Source organism: Balaenoptera borealis, assembly GCF_965194805.1.
Source record: "Balaenoptera borealis genome assembly, chromosome: 1".
In the NCBI taxonomy this organism is placed as follows: Eukaryota; Metazoa; Chordata; class Mammalia; order Artiodactyla; family Balaenopteridae; genus Balaenoptera; species Balaenoptera borealis.
The window spans coordinates 34,167,006-34,190,990 of NC_138860.1; the positions used below are offsets into that span (position 1 = coordinate 34,167,006).

General features: G+C 44.0%; 1 pseudogene across 1 annotated transcript; it reads right to left on the reverse strand.

Annotated features, from left to right (window-relative positions):
• Positions 1-464: 464 nt before the first annotated feature.
• LOC309606916 (transmembrane protein 135 pseudogene) lies at positions 465-5,635 on the reverse strand (annotated as a pseudogene). The gene has a single exon. The product of its transcript is annotated as a transmembrane protein 135 pseudogene (transcript).
• Positions 5,636-23,985: the final 18,350 nt, after the last annotated feature.

The window sequence follows — 23,985 nt, forward strand, 5'->3', positions numbered from 1 at the left end:
AAATCAATCAATGTGATACACCATATTAACAAATTGAAAAATAAAAACCATATGATCATCTCAATAGATGCAGAAAAAGCTTTTGACAAAATTCAACACCCATTTATGATAAAATCTCTCCAGAAACTGGGCATAGATGGAACCTACCTCAACATAATAAAGGCCATATATGACAAACCCACAGGAAACATCATTCTCAGTGGTGAAAAACTGAAAGCATTTCCTCTAAGATCAGGAACGAGACAAGGATGTCCACTCTCACCACTATTATTCAACATAGTTTTGTAAGTCCTAGCCACGGCAATCAGAGAAGAAAAAGAAATAAAAGGAATACAAATTGGAAAAGAAGAAGTAAAACTGTCACTGTTTGCAGATGACATGATACTATACATAGAGAATCCTAGAGATGTCACCAGAAAACTACTAGAGCTAATCAATGAATCTGGTAAAGTTGTAGGATACATAATTAATGCACAGAAATCTTGCATTCCTATACACTAATGATGAAAAATCTGAAAGAGAAATTAAGGAAACACTCTCATTTACCATTGCAACAAAAAGAATAAAATACCTAGGGATAAACCTACCTAGGAAGACAAAAGACCTGTATGCAGAAAACTATAAGACACTGATGAAAGAAATTAAAGATGATACCAACAAATGGAGAGATATACCATGTTCTTGGATTGGAAGAATCAATATTGTGAAAATGACTATATTACCCAAAGCAATCTACAGATTCAATGCAATCCCTATCAAATTACCAATGGCATTTTTTTATGGAACTAGAACAAAAAATCTTAAAATTTGTATGGAGACACAAAAGACCCCGAGTAGCCAAAGCAGTCTTGAGGGAAAAAAACAGCTGGAGGAATCAGACTCCCTGACTTCAGACTATACTACAAAGCTACAGTAATCAAGACAGTATGGTACTGGCACAAAAACAGAAACATAGATCAATGGAACAAGACAGAAAGCCCAGAGGTAAACTCATGCACCTATGGTCAACTAATCTATGACAAAGGAGGCAAGGATATACAATGGAGAAAAGACAGTCTCTTCAATAAGTGGTGCTGGGAAAACTGGACAGCTACATGTAAAAGAATGAAATTAGAACACTCCCTAATACCATACACAAAAATAAACTCAAAATGGATTAGAGACCTAAATCTAAGACTGGACACTCTAAAACTCTTAGAGGAAAACATAGGAAGAACATTCTTTTACTTAAATCACAGCAAGATTTTTTTTTTTTGGAGGTTTAAAAGTAACTTCATTTGTTTTTGAATATTCAAGTGTAATGCTTCTGTAAAAGATTAAAATATACGTTTCAACTTTATCAGATATGTCAATTTCCATTTGCTCCTAACCTGCCACTAATACATAGGTTCACTGGGCTGCCAAAGAACCCAACTGATCATAGAGAGAGATGAAGGTATCAGTGGAAAAAGAGCATGGATACCACGGCATTTATCCAAACAGTATGAGACCCGTCTTTGCATCCCTGAAGTAAGAATGGCCACTTTCTCCAATTAATTTGCTCTATACTAAATAAAGCAGCATTGTCTGTGAAGAGTTACTCCATACCCATAACATTTCACTACTATAGTTACCAATTCAGAAGTTAAAAAAAAAAAAAAAAATACAGACCAAATCCATGTACCCGTGATCCTTTGTATCCTAAAATGTAGAAATATTCTTAGTTTTAACCAAGAATTATATTGGAATGAAGTAAAACATCTTTTAAAGTAATTTTAAGTATACTCTTATTTGTTACTGTATTTCTACATAGATTATTTAATATTGCTTGTGGACATAATTTAATCGATAATAATATATCATAATGTCAACCATTACAGTGATCCAGAATGAGATTCTGGCTATAGAGGGAGCTTAATTATTAAGCAACACTTTCCTAAAAAGCTTCTGTATTTCTGATTGGTAAGAAAAACAAAAAAAAGAGCGTCATCTCTCATTGAAATAACACTGACGTTCAAACTCGGGCCCCCTTCTTTGTGTTCAACATAATTAACTCTCTAGGACAAAATAATGAAACATTAAGTCACATTAATAAGTTACAGTCATCTTCAAGAAAACTCGATGGGCAACTCTGGTGTTACAATTGTGTATCTTGGATCCAACTTAGGGATGAAGTCCTGCAAGTGTTTAGATGCACCAGTACCAAAAACGTCAAGGACTTTTAGGTTCATGATGGCAAATCTGCCCTTGGTGAGCCTTAAAAGGAACTTCCAGTAAGATGGTCGCAACGTCTGAACTTCCATGACAGCTGCCTGGAAGCAAATTGCCGTAGAGATGGAATAGATGATAGTGTCTGCATGGGGAAAATAGGGAACCTTTCCTGCTTCAATGCCTTTGGAATACATTGTCTCTACCAATTTGGAAGCTAAATACATGGAAATTGTTGTGCTTTTATAAAACATCATTGATATTCCCGCCAAAAATCCAGCTATAATGGCATGCAGTTCATCATCCAGATTTCTGACCCAGCGCAGGAAGCAACTAGTACCCTTGTATATACTAACAAAAGAGCCCAGGAAAGCTCCGAGCTGGAAGTTTTCTTTATTGTAGAAGAGAGAAAGTAGCTGGGATGGCTGTGTAAACAGATGCCTAAATGCAGAGGGAATCCGGAGGCAGCACTGGATCAAGTATCCCACGCTAAACATTCTGATAAAACCTTTAATGCAATAAGAGATGCAATTATCCTCATAGTGTTTGCAACATCTATGCCTTGGTCCATGCTTACATACTGAATCCACAAGCTTCCTGACTAGAGCAATTATATTCGTTCCTCTTGGTTTTTCCTCATGTTTCTCAGTCTTTTGTTCCACTTTTGCATATGCTGCCTCTGGTGAACAAGAATGTGTGGGAATTTCTTCCTTCCCAACAATGAACCTAAGTGCAGAGAATGTAAATCCTTTCAAACCATCTTTGCACCTGAAAAAGAACATGTACATGGCAGCTGTGATGCAGAATAAAAGGACTTCTCCATTTCTTAACGTTGTGATGGCTCCTCTTGCTACACCCATTCTAAATAGTGTTTCTGTGGCCAAGTTGGCCATATAAATTGTGAGCAGCCCTCTCCTGCTTTTTCTCTCAATTAGAATGGCCACATAAGAAGCTGGCAAAGCAGCACCAAAGCCGGGACTCCATGAGTAGAATTTTCCAAGTATCTTCCTTAAAATGCAAAAGAAAGCCATAAACAAGGCCCCATTAGCAGTCAGAAATGAAGCAGATTGTAGGATCTCAGGGAGCAGTCTGTGTAAATAATAATCTAATTTTCGTTTCCGGAGAATTGCTGCAATCAAGTACAGGGGGGCATAGATCTTCAGGGACTCCTCCAGGGCTCCCCTGGTGATCTGCACGAAGGAGACCCCGCAGGACGGGTGCCAAGTGTGGCCGATCTCGTAGCAGTTATGAGGGATGGACTTGCTGAGGGCCGCCATGACGAGGAGCCGCGCGCAGGGGCCGGGAGGGGGTGAGCCGAAGCTCCACAGCAAGATTTTTTTGATCCACCTCCTAGAGTAATGGAAATAAAAGCAAAAGTAAACAAATGGGACCTAATGAAACTTAAAAGCTTTTGCACAGCAAAGGAAACCATAAACAAGACGAAAAGACAACTTTCAGAATGGGAGAAAATATTTGCAAACAAATCAATGGACAAAGTATTAATCTCCAAAATATATAAACAGCTCATGTAGCTCAATATTAAAAAAGCAAACAACCCAATCCAAGAGGGCAGAGGACCTAAATAGACATTTCTCCAAAGAAGACATACAGATGGCCAAGAAGCACATGAAAAGCGCTCAACATCACTAATTATTAGAGAAATGCAAATCAAAACTATAATGAGGTATCACCTCACACCAGGTAGAATGGGCATCATCAGAAAATCTACAAACAACAAATGCTGGAGAGGGTGTGGAAAAAAGGGAACCCTCTTGCACTGTTGGTGGGAATGTAAACTGATACAGCCACTATGGAGAACAGTATGGAGGTTCCTTAAAACACTAAAAATAGAATTACCATATGATCCAGCAATCCCACTACTGGGCATATACCCAGAGAAAACCACAATTCAGAAAGACACATGCACCCCAATGTTCATTGCAGCACTATTTACAATAGCCAGGTCATGGAAGCAACCTAAATGCCCATCAACAGACGAATGGATAAAGAAGTTGTGGTACATATATACAATGGAATATTACTCAGCCATAAAAAGGAACGAAATTGGGTCATTTGTTGAGACGTGGATGGATCTAGAGACTGTCATACAGAGTGAAGTAAGTCAGAAAGAGAAAAACAAATATCGTATATTAACGCACATACGTGGAACCTAGAAAAATGGTACAGATGAACCGGTTTGCAGGGCAGAAATTGAGACACAGATGTAGAGAACAAACGTATGGACACCAAGGGGAGAAAGCGGCGGGGGTTGGGGGGGGGGTGTGCTGAATTGGGCGATTGGGATTGACATGTATACACTGATGCATATAAAGTTGATGACTAATAAGGACCTGCTTTATAAAAAATAAATAACATTAAATTTAAAAATAAATAAATAAATAAAAATAAAAACAGAGCTAGAACTTGTTCTCTTAACTCCAGACACAATTTGCAATCACAGAACCCTAGCTTTTTAAAGATAGTAATCTACTATATATTCCTGGAAGTATGCTGAGCACTGTGAAATGAATTCAATAAGCACAGTTCCTGCCATCTATGATCTGGTTTATAGTTTAAGACTGATAGATGAACATAGACGGGAAGGGAGTTTTAGACTTAGATAATGGATATATGAACAGAATTTACATTCTATGGCTGGTGATAATAGATGTAAGCTTGATGCAGAGGGGAAAGCATGGGTTGGAGAAACAACCACCTGAGTTCAAACCCTATCTTTGCTGTTCGTTAGCTGTGTGATCTTGGATAAGCTACTCAGCTTCTCAAAACCTCGGAACCCTGACCATAAAATGGGGAGAGTGATATTCCTTTGACAAGGATGTTGTGAAGCTTAAATGAGATATTTGTAAAGTATTTAGTATAGTACCTGGGACTTAACAGATGTTCAGATAATGGTGACTAGTGACAGATAGTGCAAGGTATGGGGAGTGCGTTGGGCCAGAAACACGTGAACTGGAGAAGAAAATGACTTAACCTCCCTGGTGCTGGTCACGGTAACAGCAAAAATTCCTCATATTTGCATGTCTCCTTGTAATGTACAGACAGCCCTGAGAGACAAAGCAGTGTTGGTCCTACCTCCAGGCTGATGTACCTTCATATTTTTTCAGTTGAAATGCATTGTTCCAGGCATGTTCTAGATTACGGGGCTTTACTGATGCAGAAGCAAATGCTAACGGAAAAGGCAGCAGCCCAGACTCTGACTTGAGTTCTCTGAGCTGCTATCTCTTTCAGGCCCCACTCATTCTTCTAGTTTGGGGAAGGCCTAGAATCCCCCAAATGTCCAGGATTCTGAGGGGGAGTAAAGAGGGCTGGAAAGAGGGTGCCATGTGCTGACTCAGGCCATGGCACTCCAGAGCACCACTGAGGGGTGGGGTGGTCACTAGCACCTGGTCACTCCAGGGTCACTTTCCTGATGGCCCTTCCAGGTTGGCACACACCCCTCCCAGGCTCAGGGAGCCGCATTCCCCCAGGACAGCTGCTTCTGGACTGCTGCTCTGGGCTCTGTGCAGGCAGCCTCTGGCATTCAACCCAGTCGAAGCCGGAGTGTGAGGAACTAAAGACAGGACAGGTGCTGCACGTCAATGACCGGAGGGAGGCGGAAACCACTCCCGGCTCCGCTGGTCTGCGTGGATGTCAGCTCAGCCTGCCAAAAGTCTGCGGGAGGGAGTGTAAGTACGTGGGTGTCCACACATGGGGAGTGGCCGGGTGTGGTGGGGAGCTTTCATGCATGGTGAACATGGAAGAGGCATGTATGTTTATGTGTACATGAGTATGTTTGTGGCATGGGTGTTTGAGTGCATGCTGTATGTTGTGAGAATGGTGGGTGGGTGTGAATGTGCCTGTGAGCTATACACATCCAAGATGTAAATAGATGGCAAAGAGGCTGATGCCATAAGCCACAGACAAAAACTTTGTAGACGAATGCTTCTAACATGAACCTGTATGTGTCATGTGTCTGTGTGGTTTGGGCATATATGTTTGGTCTAGTGCCCTGTGCGTTCAAATATGTGTACAAGTAGATGAGTGAGTGTTGTGTGCATTTGTGCATGAGGCTCTATATGTGAGTGTTGGGTGTGTTATGTGTGTATCTATGTAAGTCTGTGTGTGCTTCTGGCCAGGGCTGGGGACAGGATATTAGTGTGGGACAATGACAGATTCCTATTTTCCTGTAGGCCCAGGATTCTCTCTCCCATAGTCTGTTACAATTTATCCATCCTGAGTGAAATCCTAAAGGTTTGGATAAATCAATTAAGGCTTTGACCCCCAACAATGTATCCACTTGCTGCTTACACCGGAGCCACCCAGAGACACCACCCTGATAGATCCCACCACCAGGAGGAGCCTCTGACCCAAGGGCTGGACCAATACAGCCTTTCTTAGCCTCCCCTCATTCCGTCCCTCAATGAGCAGGGTCTGCAGCAGAACCCGAACAGTCCACACTGGCCACCCGCCGACACAGTGCTTTGTTGCAAATGTCCCAGTTTCCCACCCGGGACCTAGAGGGGCTGGTTGGAAGGCCCAGATAATTTCCTCACTACCTTGTCATCTCCGAAAGCTGCTCACTCTGATAGGCCCCCTCTGCTCTGGGGCTGACATTTCTCCCTGCTTTTGTCTAATGAGGTACAGGAGGCTGCTGAAACTGACAATAGAATTACCTGGGATGCTAGATCCTGTCAATCTCCATTAGGAGCCCAGGGAGAAAGCAGTCAAAGCACCAGGACACCTTGGTTCTGTTATTGTAACGGGGCTCACTGTGAGAGCAAACAAAACAACCTTTCCCCTAGACGCACACCCTGGGCTGATGAGTCGACCTGGCTCCCAGCCCAGGCTGCAACACCCACCTCACCGGCCATGCCAAGGAGCCAGAACCTGGGAGAGAATGCACCTCACTGCTGGGGGTACTCAGACGTCAGCTAGATCTCAGACCTCAGATCTGCCTGAGGTTGACTCAACAACCTTTCCCCACTTTAATGACTTCATGGAAAATCCAAAGCCTTTCTATAATTTCCTGGGTGACTTATCTCCTCTTAAACACCTCAGGTTTTGAGCTGCTGATGGATTATTTGATACCTGGACCATCTCTCTGATCCCTCCTCCATCCTTTTCCAGTTCCCATGTGTGATACTGTGATTTATAATGAGAAATATATATTTGGTCTTTATTTCTGGCACAGAGCTCCTAAAACCCTTGGAATTTTCTAAGTGATAAGAGCGATAAAGGTGTCTTGATATTCACAACAAATTCCTTTCAGTCACATCTGAGTTAATGTTAATGAGGTAAGTTTTGGAAAGCACCTAAGGATGGGGGCTGGTTGCAGGGGGAACTAACCACGTGATTGGAGGGCTGGAACTTTCAGTCCCATGCTCCTGACCTCGAGAGGGGAGTGGGGCTGGAGATTGAATCAGCTGCCAATGGCCAATAATTTAATCAGTCATGCCTATGTAATAAAGCCTCAATAAAAACCCAAAAGAATGGGGTTCAGAGAACTTTCAGGTTGGTAAACACATGGAGGTGCTAGGGCAGTGTGTGCCCGGGCAGGACATAGAAGCTCCATGTCCCTTCCCACACACTCATGTCTTCCATCTGGATGTTCATGTCTTCCATCTGGATGTTCATCTCTATCCTTTATCATATCCTTGTCTTCCATCTGGAAGACTCATGTCTTCCATCTGGATGTTCATCTCTATCCTTTATCATATCCTTTCAAAATAAACTGATAAACAATATGTAAACTATTTCTCTGAGTTCTGTGAGCTGCTCTAGCAAATTACTTGAATTAAGGAGGGGGTGGTGGGAACCACTGATTTATAGCCAGTCAATCAGAAGCACAGGTAACTGGACTATTGATTGGCATCTGAGGGGGAGGGCAATCTTATGGGACTGAGCCCTTAAGATGTGGGATATGATGCTGGCTCCAGGTAGATAGTGTCAGAATTGAGTCAATTTCTTGGTAGCATTGAAAAAAAACACACATTGGAATCAGTGTCAGAACCAGACCACCATCTCAACCCAATGTGAAACTCAGTCTTTTTCCTCAATTGACATTTTTTTCAATTTATTTGTTTGTTTTTATTGGAGTAAAATTGCTTTACAAGGTTGTGTTAGTTTCTGCTGTACAAATGAAGTGAATTAGCTATACCTATATCCCCCCCCTCTTGGACCTCCCTCCCCCCCATCCCACCCATCTAGGTCATCACAGAGCACCAAGCTGAGCTCCCTGTGCTATACAGCAGGTTCCCACTAGCTATCTATTTTACACGTGGTAGTGTATTTATGTCAAACCTAATCTCTCCATTCATCCCACCCTCCCCGTCCCCCCTGTGTCCACATGTCCATTCTCTACATCTATGTCTCTATTCCTGCCCTATAAATAGGTTTATCTGTACCATTTTTTCTAGATTCCACATATATGTGCTAATATACAATATTTGTTTTTCTCTTTCTGGCTTACTTCACTCTGTATGACAGACTCTAGGTCCATCCACATCTCTACAAATGACCCAATTTGGTTCCTTTTTATGGCTGGGTAATATTCCATTGTATATATGTACCACATCTTCTTTATCCATTCATTTGTCATTGGACAATTAGGTTGTTTCCATGTCCTGGCTATTGTAAAGAGTGCTGCAGTGAACACTGGGGTACATGTGTCCTTTTGAATTATGGTTTTCTTAGGGTATACGCTCAGTAGTGGGATTGCTGGGTCATATGGTAGTTCTATTTTTAGTTTTTTAAGGAACCTCCATACTGTTCTCCATAGTGGCTGTATCAATTTACATTCCCACCAACAGTGCAAAAGGGTTCCCTTTTCTCCACACCCTCTCTAGCATTTATTGTTTGTAGATTTTTTGATGATGGCCATTCTGACTGGTGTGAGGTGATACCTCATTGTAGTTTTGATTTGCATTTCTCTAACTATTAGTGATGCTGAGCATCTTTTGAAGGATGTCCACTCTTGCCACTCTTATTCAACATAGTCTTGGAAGTCCTCGCTATGGCAATAAGAGAAGAAAAAGAAATAAAAGAAATACAAATTGGAAAAGAAGAAGTAAAACTGTCACTGTTTGCAGATGACATGATACTATACATAGAAAATCCTAAAGATGCTACCAGAAAACTACTAGAACTAATCAATGAATTTGGTGAGGTTGTAGGATACGAAATTAATGCACAGAAATCTCTGGTATTCCTATACACTAATAACGAAAAATCAGAAAGAGAAATTAAGGAAAAAATCCCATTTACCATTGCAAAAAAAGAATAAAATACCTAGGAATAAACCTACCTAAGGAGGCAAAACAACTGTACTCAGAAAACTATAAGATACTGATGAAAGAAATCATACATGACATAAACAAATGGAGAAATATACCATGTTCTTAGATTGGAAGAATCAATATTGTGAAAATGACTATACTACCCAAAGCAATCTACAGATTCAATGCAATCCCTATCAGTCAAACTACCAATGGCATTCTTCACATAATTAGAACAAAAAATTTTACCATTTGTATGGAAACACAAAAGACCCCTAATAGCTAAAGCAATCCTGAGAAAGAAAAACGGAGCTGAAGGAATCAGGCTCCCAGACTTCAAACTATACTACAAAGCTACTTTGTAGCTGTTACTAGTTACAAAGCTAGTAATCAAGGCAGTATGGTACTGGCACAAAAACAGAAATACAGATCAATGGTACAGAATAGAAAGCCCAGAGATAAACCCATGCACATATGGTCACCTAATTTATGACAAAGGAGGCAAGAACATAGAGTGGAGAAAAGACAGCCTCTTCAATAAGTGGTGCTGGGAAAACTGGACAGCTACATATAAAAGAATGAAGTTAGAACACTACCTAACACCATACACAAAAATAAACTCCAAATGGATTAAAGGCCTAAATGTAAGACCAGACACTATAAAACTCTTAGAGGAAAACATAGGAAAAACACTCTGACATAAACCACAGCAAGATCTTTTTTGACCCACCTCCGAGAGTAATGAAAATAAAAACAAAAATAAACAAATGGGATCTAATTAAACTTAAAAGCTTTTGCATAGCAAAGGAAACCATAAACAAGATGAAAATAAACTTATAAAAAAATTTTTTTTAATGGGAGAAAATATTTGCAGATGAAGCCATGGACAAAGGATTAATCTCCAAAATATACTAACAGCACATGGAGCTCAATATCAAAAAAACAAACAACCCAATTAAAAAATGGGTGGAAGACCTAAATAGACATTTCACCAAAGAAGACATACAGACGGCCAAGAGGCACATGAAAAGATTCTCTTAAATTGACTTAAAAAGACTTCTCAAAGTTTAGTCTTTTCAACAATGGTGCTGGAACAAGTGGACACACATATGCACAAAAATGAGTCTCAACCTATACCTCACACCTTATACAAAAAATTAACTCAAAATTAGTTAAAAATGGGGACTTCCCTGGTGGCACAGTGGTTGAGGATCCGCCTGCCAATGCAGGGGACACGGGTTCAAGCCCTGGTCCACGAAGATCCCACATGCCACGGAGCAACTAAGCCTGTGAGACACAACCACTGAGCGGTGCTCTAGAGCCCACGAGCCACAACTACTGAGCCCGCGTGCCACAACTACTGAAGCCCATGCACCTAGAGCCTGTGCTCTGCAACAAAGAGAAGCCACCTCAATGAGAAGCCCATATACTACAACGAAGAGTAGCTCCCACTCACCGCAACTAGAGAAAGCCTGCACGCATCAACGAAGACCCAACGCAGCCAAAACTAAAATAAGTAAACAAAATTTTTAAAAATTAGTTAAAAATGGATCATAAGGACCAGTTTACATATGGGTCATATGTAAAACAAAAAACTATAAAACTTCTAGAAGAAAGCATAGGAGAAAGTCTTTGTGACTTTGATTAGGCAAGGCGTTTTTAGATATATATTACCAAAAGCATGATTCATAAAAGAAAAAAATGTATCCATGTTCAAAATTGAATTTTATATATATAGATATAATGTGTTCTGATAGCTTTACCTTTCTCTGCACCTTTATATTTGGTTCCAGGTCATAACTGATACCATGTACTCGTGAGAGAGGCCATGGAAAAGACACCTGGGTTGATCAGATAACCAAGAGATCTCTGCTCCTACTGAGGCCTGACCCACAGGCTTGCAAAGGAGCAGAGGGGGGAAAAGGGTAGGGTACATGATGTGTTGCACTTTATTAACCCAAGACAGAAGAATGTGTAAAGGGTGGTGAAGTCTCATTGGAACTGACTGGGATTTACCACAGGGAAGGCCAAGACTTGGGGCCAAAGGCCCACCCAAGCGATTAGCCAGTGACCCTCTAATGGGACCTGTGCAGTTGGAAGAAGGAAGGGTATTCTTTGTTCTTCACTGTCCCTATAAGAAAAGGGCAGTTTCCTGCACTTGGGAACCTGGAGCAAGTGCTCCATTTCAAATAATTCACTCACCTGCGACTGAGGTACTCTTGCGACTGGGTGTCCATGTGCTCTAATTCTGGTTTTGGATATGTTCTGTAAAGATTTTGACAATGAAAATGTGTTTTTCTTTGTTAAAAAAATTTATCAGTGTACTAGAAGTAGTATATCTGTAGGTACAGGTCCATCTCTGCCCACAGGTAGGGGTGTTTTTCTTCATTTAACAGATTGACACTGGGGTCTGTTGCCCAGAGCCTCCCAACCCTTAACCATTTCTAGATGAAGGCAGAAAAATCCACAATTAGTCACTCCTCTAAAGACACTTCAGCTGAGGTAATAAGCCATTTGGAATGTTCCCACTCCAAAAATAAGTGGTTAATATTTTAATTTAGCAGATAGACTCTTAAAGGGAAAAGCAACATTTGACTCATCTTTGATTTCTCCCCATTAGATTTGGCCAGAAAATAGATAATATGCATTGATTGGTTTCCAAGCCCAGTTCAGTAGAGTGGGAGCACTGGATCCTTTCCTTATCCCACTTGATCTTATCTTTTTATGGAATTAAATGAGAAGCTATGGTCTGAGTGACCCTTGTGGTCTAAAACAGTTTGCACATACACTACTTCAAAGGGCTGTCACATAGCTACAGATTCCATTGGCCACCAAAGACTGGAACCCACACACATGTCCCAAAGGAAAGGAATTTCTGGAATGCTGCTGCTTCTCTGATGGTGCCTTCCCAGGCTGATGCTTCACATTTTGGAACTCTGTTCCCTGCACAGTAGATAGATCAGGGCTGCAGTCTCTCCCAACCTTAGCCCTTGGTGCTAACTGTCCTGCAGTGAAGTGCCTGTGGGGTTGTCCTATCCCATAAGTCACTCAGGTGCTGAGAGTAACCACCATTGAGATGACTCAAGCTGAAAAAAGAGTCCCCGCACCACTCAGTGACACCTTTCTTCTTTCCCCTAGACCGGAATATTGATTAGGGAGTGCCTTGACATGACATTCTTGTGCTGTCCTTGAGATTAATTTGGCAGCAGGAAGGAGCAGACTATGTAACCAGATGTAAGAATTAATTTTTATGTTGAGGGAAAAAATTTAAAAAGAAAGAAAGCATCATATAAAGATTTTTTTTTAAAAGAAACATTAATTTTGCTTTAAACTTCTTTTGATGGGGCTTCTGTTCTCACAGCGGCACTTGGCCTCCGCAAGGCAGTAGGACCAGCCCCAAGGGCTAGAGTTCTATTCTCTTTTTGTAACCTTGGAATCTTTTGTTGCTCAAAATACAATTAAAATTGGCAGAGACTTGTTTGTTGGGAAAAAAAGAAAAAATGATAAATTAGATATTATCAAAATTAAAAACTTTTGTTCTGCAAATTACACTGTTAGTAGAATACAAGCCGCAGATGGGAAGAAAATATTTACAAATCGCATTTTTTTGTTGTTTTTTTTAATAAATTTATTTATTGATTTATTTTTGCTGTGTTGGGTCTTCATTGCTGTGCGTGGGCTTTCTCTAGTTGCAGTGAGCGGGGGCTACTCTTCGTTGCAGTGCACAGGCTTCTCATTGTCATGGCTTCTCTTGTGGAGCACAGGCTCTAGGTGCGCAGACCTCAGTAGTTGTGGCACGTGGGCTCAGTAGTTGTGGCTTGCAGGCTCTAGAGCTCAGGCTCAGTAGTTGTGGCACACGGGCTTAGTTGCTCTGTGGCATGTGGGATCTTCCCGGCCCAGGGCTCGAACCCATGTCCCTTGCATTGGCAGGCGGATTCTTAACGGCTGAACCACCAGGGAAGCCCGCAAATCACATTTTTGACAAAGGACTTGTATTCAGAATATATAGAGAACCCTCAAAACTCAACAATAAAGAAGCAAACACCAAATAAAAAATGGGCATAAGATTACAACAGGCATTTCTCCAAAGAAGGTACAGGGATGGCAAATAAGCATATGAAAAGATGTTCAGTATCATTAGTCATTAGGGAAATGTTAAGTTAAAACCACAATGAGATACCGCTACAAACCTGTTAGAATGGCTAGAAAATTTTTTTTATACCTGACAATATTACCCAGTGCTGATGAGTTTGTAGAGCAACAGGAACTCTCATACATTGCCAGTGATACAGCCACTTTGGAAAACAGCTTGGCAGTTTCATATAAAGTTAAACATACACCTACCATATGACCCTACAATCCCACTTTTCTTGGCTTAAGAGAAATGGAAACATGTTCACACAAAAATCTGTGCATGAATGTTTACAGCAGCTTTATTCAAAATCACCAAAAACTGGAACAACCCAAGTGTTCCTTAACAGGCAAATGAATAAACAAACTGCGGTACCTCCATGGCGTGGAATATGACTTGGCTACTGGTTGACATACAATGATGTGGATCAGTCTTAAATGCATTTTGTTATGTGCAAGATGTCAGATCCAAAAGGCTACATATTATATGATTCCATTTATATGACATTCTGGAAAAGATATAACTTTAGGGACAAAAAACAGATCAGTGGTTGCCAGAGGTTAGTGCTGGGGAGAGGGACTGACCATGAAGGGACAGGACAAGGGAATTTTTGGAGTGATGGAGTTGTTCTATATCATGTCTGAGGTAGTGGATCCACAACTCTGTGCATTTGTCGAGACCTACTGCACTGTACAGCACAAAAAGTGAATGTCACTGTATGCAAATTTTAAAAAAATAACCAGAATGTTGGGGGAACTCAAAATGGAATACACTAAGAAATAAACCAGATTGTGTATAAATGAACCATATACCTACTCTGAAGGGAATGGGAAAGAAAAGAACTAACCTAAGTAACTTTAGAAAACAGTTTTGACTGGATACGATAAGAGAACAGACCAAAAGGACTGTATACAGGTATTGTACGCTAGTCAGGAAATCTGCTTCTCACAGGGCTATGCATTAGCATTTGTGCAGCTACCTCATGTGTGCGTGTACTGGAGTTTAACAAACTAAATTCAGCCACTGCTGGTTATCCGCAGTAGTTAGGGTCTGCAAGTCACTGTGGACACTGAATTAGCAAATCCTGAACTATTGCTCCCGGGGAAATACAAGGTTAGCTTCCTGTGAGCCCCTGGTCACAACATCTTCGTCAATCAATCAACACATAACTTTGTTTTATGTGTGTTTTTTTATTAAAGACATCTTATTAACATATATCGTTGATTCACTAACAATGAGCTCGTGGTCAACATCACTAGAACTCACTCCTGAAGGAAGCTCAGCTAACACCCGTGTTTTCCCCGTAAGGCGCATCACAGCTTCCTCTGCTCAGCAACACCACACGGCCCTTCTGCACTGTGCTTGGGGACCATTTTAAACAGCAAAATGACCAACAAAAAGCACAAAGATGAGGAAAATGTGGCACTAAATAGACCATGAAAAGGGCACTTGTTTACAGTAGGAGAGCTGAAGCAAGTAGGCAGAGGGTCGCCTCATTTGACCTCAGCTGAGAACACATGCCTCTGGCAACTCAAATTTTTCACCACTCTGCACAGGTCTGTGAACGACCAACAAAGCGCCCTGAGTTTTGATTTGGGGGTGACGAATTAATTTTAGTGAGTAAGAGAATTTGCAAATACAGAATCCATAGTAACAGGGATCAACTGTATATTGTAGATAATGAGAGCCAGATGAGGGGAACAGGGTATCAACCCAACAGTCTCCCTGAGGTCAGTTATGCCCCCAGAGTGCACTAGACTTTCTGGAGTGAAATTCAGAGAGTTCAGGCTGGAAGGGCCCTCAGAGACCAAGTATCCACCACGCCTTCTACAGAAGCGAAAGCTGAGGTCTGGGGAAGGGAAGGGACTTGTCCAGGTCACTGTTAGCTCTGTTCTGTCTCCATTTCCCGTAATGACACTCGGATGCCTCACTACCCATCTCCGGGATCTGAGACCCTGAGAGGTTTGTAGGAGTTGGCGTGGACGGGAATAGAATGCTTGAAATCTAGGCCTCAGTTTACCCAGACTGATCATGCTCTTATACCACCAATCTGCCAGAAAGAACTTAAATAGGTAGAGCCTCGGGATCAGCCTCAGACCTCCCTCCCTTCCTTTCTATCAGTGCTCACTCCTTAGGTGATCTCATCCATTCTCATTACTCTAAGTACCATCTATATGCAAATCTATACCTCCAGCCCAGACCTCTTCCCCTGAACTCCAGACTCCAATTTCCAACTGTCTTTGCCACATCTCCACCTGGATATTTAACAGGAATCTCAAACCTAATGTCTACAAAACAGAACTTTTATTCCCTCCCCATTCTTTCCCATCCCAAAACAGTAGCCCCAGTTGCTCAGGCTAAAATCTTGGGCATCATCCTTGAATCCTTTCTCTCATATTCTACATCCCATCCAGCAACCAATTCTGTTGGCTCCAAGCACTTCCTACCATGTCCATGGCTACCACCTAGGCCCTCTAACTGCTGCATTTGCCTCCGGAACTGGGTTCCCTGCTTCTAGCCTTGCCGTGTACAGTCTGGCAAACAGCAACTGGAATTGCCTTTATGGAAAATCTTGTCACATCATTGCTCTTCCCAAAACCCTCCAATGGCCTCTCTCTCATTCAAGAGTAAAATCCAGGACCCATAGAGGATGCCCAACGCCTGCGTGAGCTACGATCTCCTCTCTGCCCACTCTCCCCTCGAGCCCCGGCTCCAGCCCCCAGGCTCCCTGCTGTTCCTGAACACCCAGGTATGCTTCAGCGGGGCCTGTGCTCTTACCGTTCCCTTTACCTAGAGAGCAGGTTTGCAGGTCTTCAACACTATCCTCCTTGATCCGGACAAGCAGATCTGGGTTGAAAACCTTTGCTTGCTAGCAGGGTCAGGCCTGGAATCCATTAGCTCTCCTGTCGGCCATCCTCCTGTCCCGCCACCCACTAGCGACACTCAATTCTTTACACGCTTTTTCCACTTCAAGGTTGGATTTTCATCTCCTCTCCCCATGTTTGGAAAGTGTCCCTAATCACTGGAGAATCTAATTACCACTCTTAAGTGAGTTCTCTGTCTCTGTTATGCAGATGTAGCTGTAATTGTGTCAGGCAGGTTTTGTTGCCATTTTATCTTTCCTCCCAAGTGTCTCCCCACCCATACCCCCAACCCCTTTCAAACTGGAGTTGCAGTTCCCTTTATCTTTTACTGTGAAGGGCCCTGAGGTCCCCAGCTCCCCAACCACTGAAATCGCCTTGATTACCCACTCCGGATCCCAGGAGCCACAAAAGGTCTGCCTCAGGAAAAACAGAAGGAAAAATAAACAGCATTTAGTGGAATTTATTTTCTTTCTTTCAAGATGCAAATCAGAAGGTTCCAGATGAGCTCTGGGAGCATCAGTGTGGGGCAGGAGGAAGTTGGCCGTGGGAACAGGAGCAGAGACTGCGGGGAAAACAGGCCCCTCTGCAGTCGCAGGGGCTGCACTGATTCTAAGCAGAGCAGGGGGCGGGGGGGGGGCGGGGGGGGGAGGGAAGCAGCGCCAAACCCCAAACTGTTACATTTGCTATTTTGTCTTATTGAAAGTTTCTGGGCCCTCTCTGAGCAGAGACTCTTGGGAAACTCTGGCTCGTTTCAGCCTTGAAATTATCTATTGGCAGACTTGGCCGTGGAATGTGTGCTTCCCGGGTCCCTAGGAGGGGGCGAGTTCACTGCCCTTGGGATGGTCCAGGACCACTTCCTCAGCTGCCATCTCCTGGTGGCCCTGTCTGACGTTCCATTTGTTCATTCATTCACTCATTAACTAACACACAGAGTGCCTACTATGTGCCAGGCAATATTCCAGGTGCCGGGAATATAGCAGTGAACAAATTAGACATGAGCTTCCAATCTAATGAAGGGAGATAGACAATACACAAATGGGTGGATATATTATAGCAGGTGGCAAGGAGTATGAAGAAGAAAATCCAGGATGGAGAGGATAGAGAGTGAGGGGGACGACTCAATTTGGAAAAGGTAGTCAGGGAAGAGCTCTGATCAAGGGACATTTGAGCAGAGCATTTTGCAAAAAGTGAGGCTGGAGGTCCAGGCCTGACTCCCCCTGGCCACCCAGATCTTCTACTTGTCCGGACCCAGGGGTGAAAGTGTTGAAGATCCACAGACCTGCCTTGGGGGAGCTCGGGCTCTACCCCAGATAGCTGCGCGACCTCGTGCATGACTGACTCCCAGTAATTCACCTGTTAAATGGGACCTAAAGGGCTACTTGGTGATTAAATGAGATACTGTGTAAGCGTCTGTGGAGTTTAAATCCGTGGGCAGTGTGCTAACTTAAAAGCACCTTCTCAGTGCAGGTCTTACAGAAACTTGTGTTGCTTCCTGTAGGGCATAAGGTTGACCCCCTTCAGGAGGAGGTAACTTTTGAGTTGAGAAGGCAGTTAACCCAGGGGAGCGAAGGGGTTGGCAGCCGTGCAGGTGGGGCAGGTGACTGCAGAGGCAGAGCGACAGAGGAGCTGGAAGCGCTGAGGGTGTTAGAGAACGTGGTCTCGCCCTTTCGCTCCCTGAGCCCCAGTTCTCACTTTCTCCCCTGAAGAAAGCATAACGTCAGAGGGGTCACCTTGAATGCAATATTTGTGCATATATAAAAATCATTTGCAAATGTGGATCCTTTATTAGTAGTAGCAGATAATTTGTGTTATACCACCCACTGCCTGGACTATCATGCCCTTTGATGACAGAGACCAGATTTTTATTATTTTTATTAGCACTTTTAATTTCTGGCACTTTGGTGCATTATGGGTGATCAGGAAATGTTTAATGAATGATTAACCAGTTTTGACACTCCCTTCCTCCCCACTGCTGTGGCATCCACCAAAGGCAGGGGACTCCTTGAAACCAGACAATTTAGGTCTATCACTGGCGTGACTCAGCAAAGGATGAAGGGACTTGGGGATGTAATCCTCCATATGTGACTTCTGGGCAATGTTAAGATGTTGGAACCAATGTCCCAAGTTTCCAAGAAGAGAGTGAACTGCAAGGGGTCTCTCTAAAAGAGAACAGATTCATCCCATCCTCATCTCTTATCTGGACTTGATCATTAGAAGCCTAATTGCTGTGATTAGAGAAGAATGAGTCAAAAATTATTCTTCTTTTACAGGGGTGAATGTGTTTGCGTGTGTGTGTGTGTGTGTGTGTGTGTGTGTGCATTTAAGTTGTGGTTATGGAAGTATTTCTGCAAGTCAAGTATTAGCTGAAGCTAAGAGTTTGTGTTCAGCTGGTTTCCATGGTAACCCATCAGCTTCCTTTGCTTCCCTCTCTCCCCCTCCTCTGTTATGGGTATACTCCTTTTCTAAACAGGAGGGCCAAGATTAGTAAAAGAGAGAAGGGACCCTCATCCACCCCGGCCTCAACTGCTCACAGACACTGTAGCTGAGGAGGTGTTGCTGGAAACCTGAGGTGTCTGCCTGTGGGGCTCAGAGCTGGTGGAGGGACTGATGGGCTCCCTGCTCCAAGGTCACCAGCCCCCAGATTCCTGCTCAGGCACAGCCCCACCCTGATAGCTAGGCTGGTGCTGTAGACACAACTGTGCCCAGAGACTTAATTACATGCTTGGGATTCTGTTCTTTCCCAGACCAGGTATTGGTTTTTGAAATAGAAGGACAGCAAAGGATTCAGCGGAAGACAGGAGCTGAGAGAGGCAAAGAGAGGGAGAATGACAGACAGACAGGGTCGGAAAAACAGCACAATAACTTTTGACCCTTTGATATTTTGAACAAACAACAGTCCCCAGAGATTACTAGTGAAGGAATAGTCAAAAGACAAGGTCTCAGACTCAGAACAAATGTAGCCTTAGCCCAAACATTTCCTAATTTGCAGGTTACCTATTTTATAATACAAGGTGCATGAACCCATTAAACCTTCCCCTTCCTCCTGCAATATATATATAAAAAGGGTACCACCCTTTTTTCTTAATATTTTCTAATACAGTTAACTTCTTAGAGCAAGGAGGCACATCCAAAGAATCATAGACTTGAAGTTCTATTTAGACTAAATGACCATGTGCCAGGCACCACTCTCATGCCATCACATGTGTTAATTAGTTTATTTCATCCCTACAAAAAGCCTGTGATATAGGTGCTCCAAGAGCCTTCATTTTACAGAGAGGGAAAGAGAGGCACAGAGAAGTTAAGTAAATTGTCCAAGGTTACACAGCAAACAAGTGGCAGAGTCAGGATTCAGACTCCAGGATCTGTGTTTATAACCTCTCTACTAATGTGGCTAGAAAAGAACTTAGAGAACATCGTGTTAAACCATCTCACTTTACCTGGAGTAAGGAAGTGACTTACCCAAGGTCATACAGCTCCTGAGCAGCAGATGCCAAGGGCGAGTGCTCAGATAATTAAGCTACAGCTGGTCCCTCCCCTTCTGAAAAAGATCTGGGGCAAAGATCTCCCCCAGCCCCACCCCTGTTGCCTCCTGTCCCAAGGTTCATACCCCTTGCTCCCTTGCCTTTGAAGTGTCCCTTGCCAGATGTCCCTGTCAGCTCTGCCTGGGTGAAGGGGAGGAGGCTCTGCCCGGCAGTCCTCTGAGAGTGACAGCACCACCTACCACCCTGCCATCTCTGCCTCGCTCCTCCCTGTCAGATGCCTCCCGGCTCCCAGCTGTCTGTCAGCAGCTGCTCGGGGATATAAATAGCCAGCCGTTGGCAGAGGCAACCCTGGCAGGGGGAGGAGATGGAGTGGGGGTGGACAGGCAGTGAAGAGACTCGGGGGTCTTCTTTGGGATCTGAGCCGCTCATCAGAGGGGCTGGTTGAGGCCTGATAGAAGAACGGGAATTGGGGTTTAGCAGGAAGCAGCTAAGCAGAGGCGTGGAGCAGGCCAGCTCTGTCATACATCCCCCGGGTGCCTGGTACAACCTGCATGACCCCAATTCTTCCCTCTTTCACCTGATTCTTGAGGAAATATAAGGGGAGCTCCTCTCCCCACAAGATTTGTCAGGTGTAAGGAAGCTAATAAAGAGAAGACAGTTCTGGAGAGGAGAGGGGTCCTGAGGCCTGATTAAAGCCCAGAGTAAGGGCAGAAATAAGAAGTAAAAGGGAGATCTTGGCAAAATTGGGAGGACAAGAAAATAATTAAAAATTCAACTAACATTTATCAAGCCTCTACCATATGTTGAGTGCTTCCGCACATATCACCCCATTTCATTGTCTCTGTAATCCCAGGGGTGGGCATTCTCTCTATTTTACAGATAAGGACAATGGGGAGTGAGAAGGAAAAGCAAGGAGACACAGGGCTGGCAGATCATCTGGTGCAGTCCTCACTTGCTGCTGAGGAGACACAAGGAAGATAGTGACAAGCCCAAAGACACACAGCCAGGCAGGGGCAGGGCTCACTGGAAAGAGCTTGACAGGCCAGCAGTCACGGCACCCTGTGCCCTCCTCCCCGGGCTGCACGTGGCGGATACGGAGTCGGGGGGAGCTTAGGTAAAGCTCAGGAAGGGGTTCCCCGAGAGCGGACATTTAACAGACCTATTTTATGGCTTGACAAATGCTGCCCCTCTGATATCTCTTGGTGTAGGACCGTCTCACACTTCAGTGTACATCAGACTCACCTGCAGGAGGTTGAAATGGAATGCTGAGCCCCACCCCCGGAGTTTCTAGATCAGCTAGTGTATGTTTATATGTTTTATTTTCTGTATCTTAAGATGTTTTGAAATCTTAAAAACCCTTCTGGCTAGGGAGAGAGCGTCTCCCGGGCTAATCAATTCTTAGAGGCAGCAAAGGGCCCAGCTGGGAACACATCTTCCTTTGATATGCAAACTAACTATTCCGAGCCAAACCTCTTCTGTTTGGCTGGGACACCCCAAGAGACAATGCTTCTGCCTTAATCATCCAAGGCCAGGTACCAGGCAACTAGGGACACCTTATCGCTTACAGCCCACCAGAATTATTCAAACGAGCCAGTCCTAAACTGTTTACCCTGCCCTGCCTTGCTTTTCCCACAGAAGCTCCGATAAAGGCCGTGACCTATGCTCTCCCCTCCCTCCTGCCCCTTCTGCTTCCTGACAATGCTTCCTCATGTGGCCCTATGCGGCATGCTTCCTGTTTCTAGAAGATGTGAGTACAATAAACATGTTTTCCTGAACCTCTCCTGTGTCTCTTCTTGTGGCTGCACCTGACTCACCATCACATAAAAGAACATAGTTCAATAGGTCTGGGGTGAGCCCTGAGGATTTGAATTTCCAGCAGGTTCGCAGGTGATGCTGACGCCGCTGGCCCACTTTGAGAAGGTGGGTTCAAAGGTAACTGGGGAAGGAAAAGACAAATTTGCATAGGGCCCATGAAACTTCTTGAAAGGAACAGGATCAAGTCGCTGATCTCAAATTCAGTAAGTTGTAATGGACTGAGATGTAATAACCTTAGACATCACTGGTGAGAATGGACACTGAGGTCTCCAAGGGAGAACTCATCCTGAGGAAAGAAGAGTCTAGACCGGGCTACACAGTATGGTCCCTGTACTGGCATCAGTATCCTGTGGGATGAGGTGCAAATTGTTAGGTCCCATCGAAGACCCGCTCAATCAGAATCTCTGAGGGTGTGGCCCAAAGTCTGTGCTTGAATAGGCTCTGCAGAATTATAATACTGTACCCAATAAAGTTTGGGAAGCACTAGTCTAGACTGGTCATCTGGCCTTAATGCTGGAGCTCAGGTTATCTTGGTGGCAGAGTGGCTCGTTCTGGCACAGAGTGTTACTGTGTCTAGCAACTCTTCCCAGTCCGGCTACTTAGCTGGTGACCTTTGGGGACAGTGGCTGAGCACACGAGTATACACTCATTTGCGGTATATCAGGGGCCCGAGAGTGGAACATCCCTGTGCTGGTCTGTGTAGGAACCTGATCAGCAAGGACATCAAAGCAGCAGTGGAAAAGCACCACTGGACCATGGGAGACCACTGTCGGAGCATCATGTCATGAGGCAGTGACAGGAGCGTGGACTGTCAGGCCCTCCAGTTATCTACTCACCCATCCCTTCCCACTTCACAAGCCCTAGGACTTTTCTAACAATTACAAGGGGCAGGAGTTGTGGAGGAAGAAAGGGGCATCAAGAAAGAGATTCTGGACTTCCTGCTAAATTGGGCAGATGGATGCTTAGAGGATTAACTTAAATACTAAAAAAAATCTGTGACCTGATTTGTACCCTAAGCTGATGAAGCACATCACACCGGTTATCTTTTGATAAACTTCGTATTTTATTTATGTCTCTAACAGAGACTGGTTACTGGTACTTGCAACTGAGAGTTCTGACTAATGGTAACCTGAGGGCGAGGTAAGGAAGGAGGTCTTCTTGTGTGGTGTGCAACCCAGCTTCTTCACCCTGCCCTGAAAGACTGCAGAGTCCACGCAGCTGAAGATGACTCCATGAAGGTTTGCTGCAAGGGAGGGTCCAGGCCAGGAGAAGAAAAGATGCCCCTCAGCATGATACCCACACCCACCTACACCTTCCAAGCCCCCAGGCTACTTCCCACCTCCCATCTCTGCTAAGCCTGCTCCCTCAGTCTGGAAAGTCATCTTCCACCCCACCCAGATGACAAGTGCCTATGCCTCTTTGAGGACTTGGTTTGGGGACCTTTTCTCAGATTTTCCAGACCTGCCCTGTGATGGTATGGCCATTGCTTCCCAGGCTCCCACTGGACACTATCTGTACTTCTGTCAGAGCACAGACAAGCCTTTTTGCCATACTTTAAATCCCAAAAGGCAAAGATTACCTTGCCTTTCTCTTTAGGTTCAGCCCCTTGCAGGGAGAACGAGACCATTACTACCCAGGTGGAGTTTATAATCAGGTACGATTTTTATAAAGTTATCCAAATAAGGAATTAAACCCTGAATGATGAGCCTTAGATGCCTGATATTTTACCAATTAAACTACCAAGACTTTAGCACCTAATCTGACTAAGAAATACTCCTACCTGGGGAGCTCCCTGTTAGATGGGGGAACCCAGCTCCTGCCCCAGGGAACACCAATCTGGTAGGAGTAACACATCTCTTGCCCTCAGGAAGTTCCCAGTATAATGGGTAAATATATTAGTCATGACACTGTTGCCTGCCATTTATGGGTTCCTTTTCCTGTGGTGGGAAATGTGGCCCCTAGAAGTCCAAGGCTAAATTGTCCTACAGTTCACCGTCCAGGGGGAGAGTCCCATGTCCTAATATCAAGTCTCAGAGAAGACACAGTGTGGCCTGGCCAGGTGTCCATCCCTTGGTGGGTGGGGCAGGGTGAGGGGGGTGGGCTGGTCAGCCCTACTGATGTACACAGAACAGGTTTGCCATAGGAGAGGGCTCTGGTACAGAGGTGGGAGGATGGACAGATAAAAACACTGCCCCCGGCTGCTGAGGAAGCTAGACACCCACCCACACCCA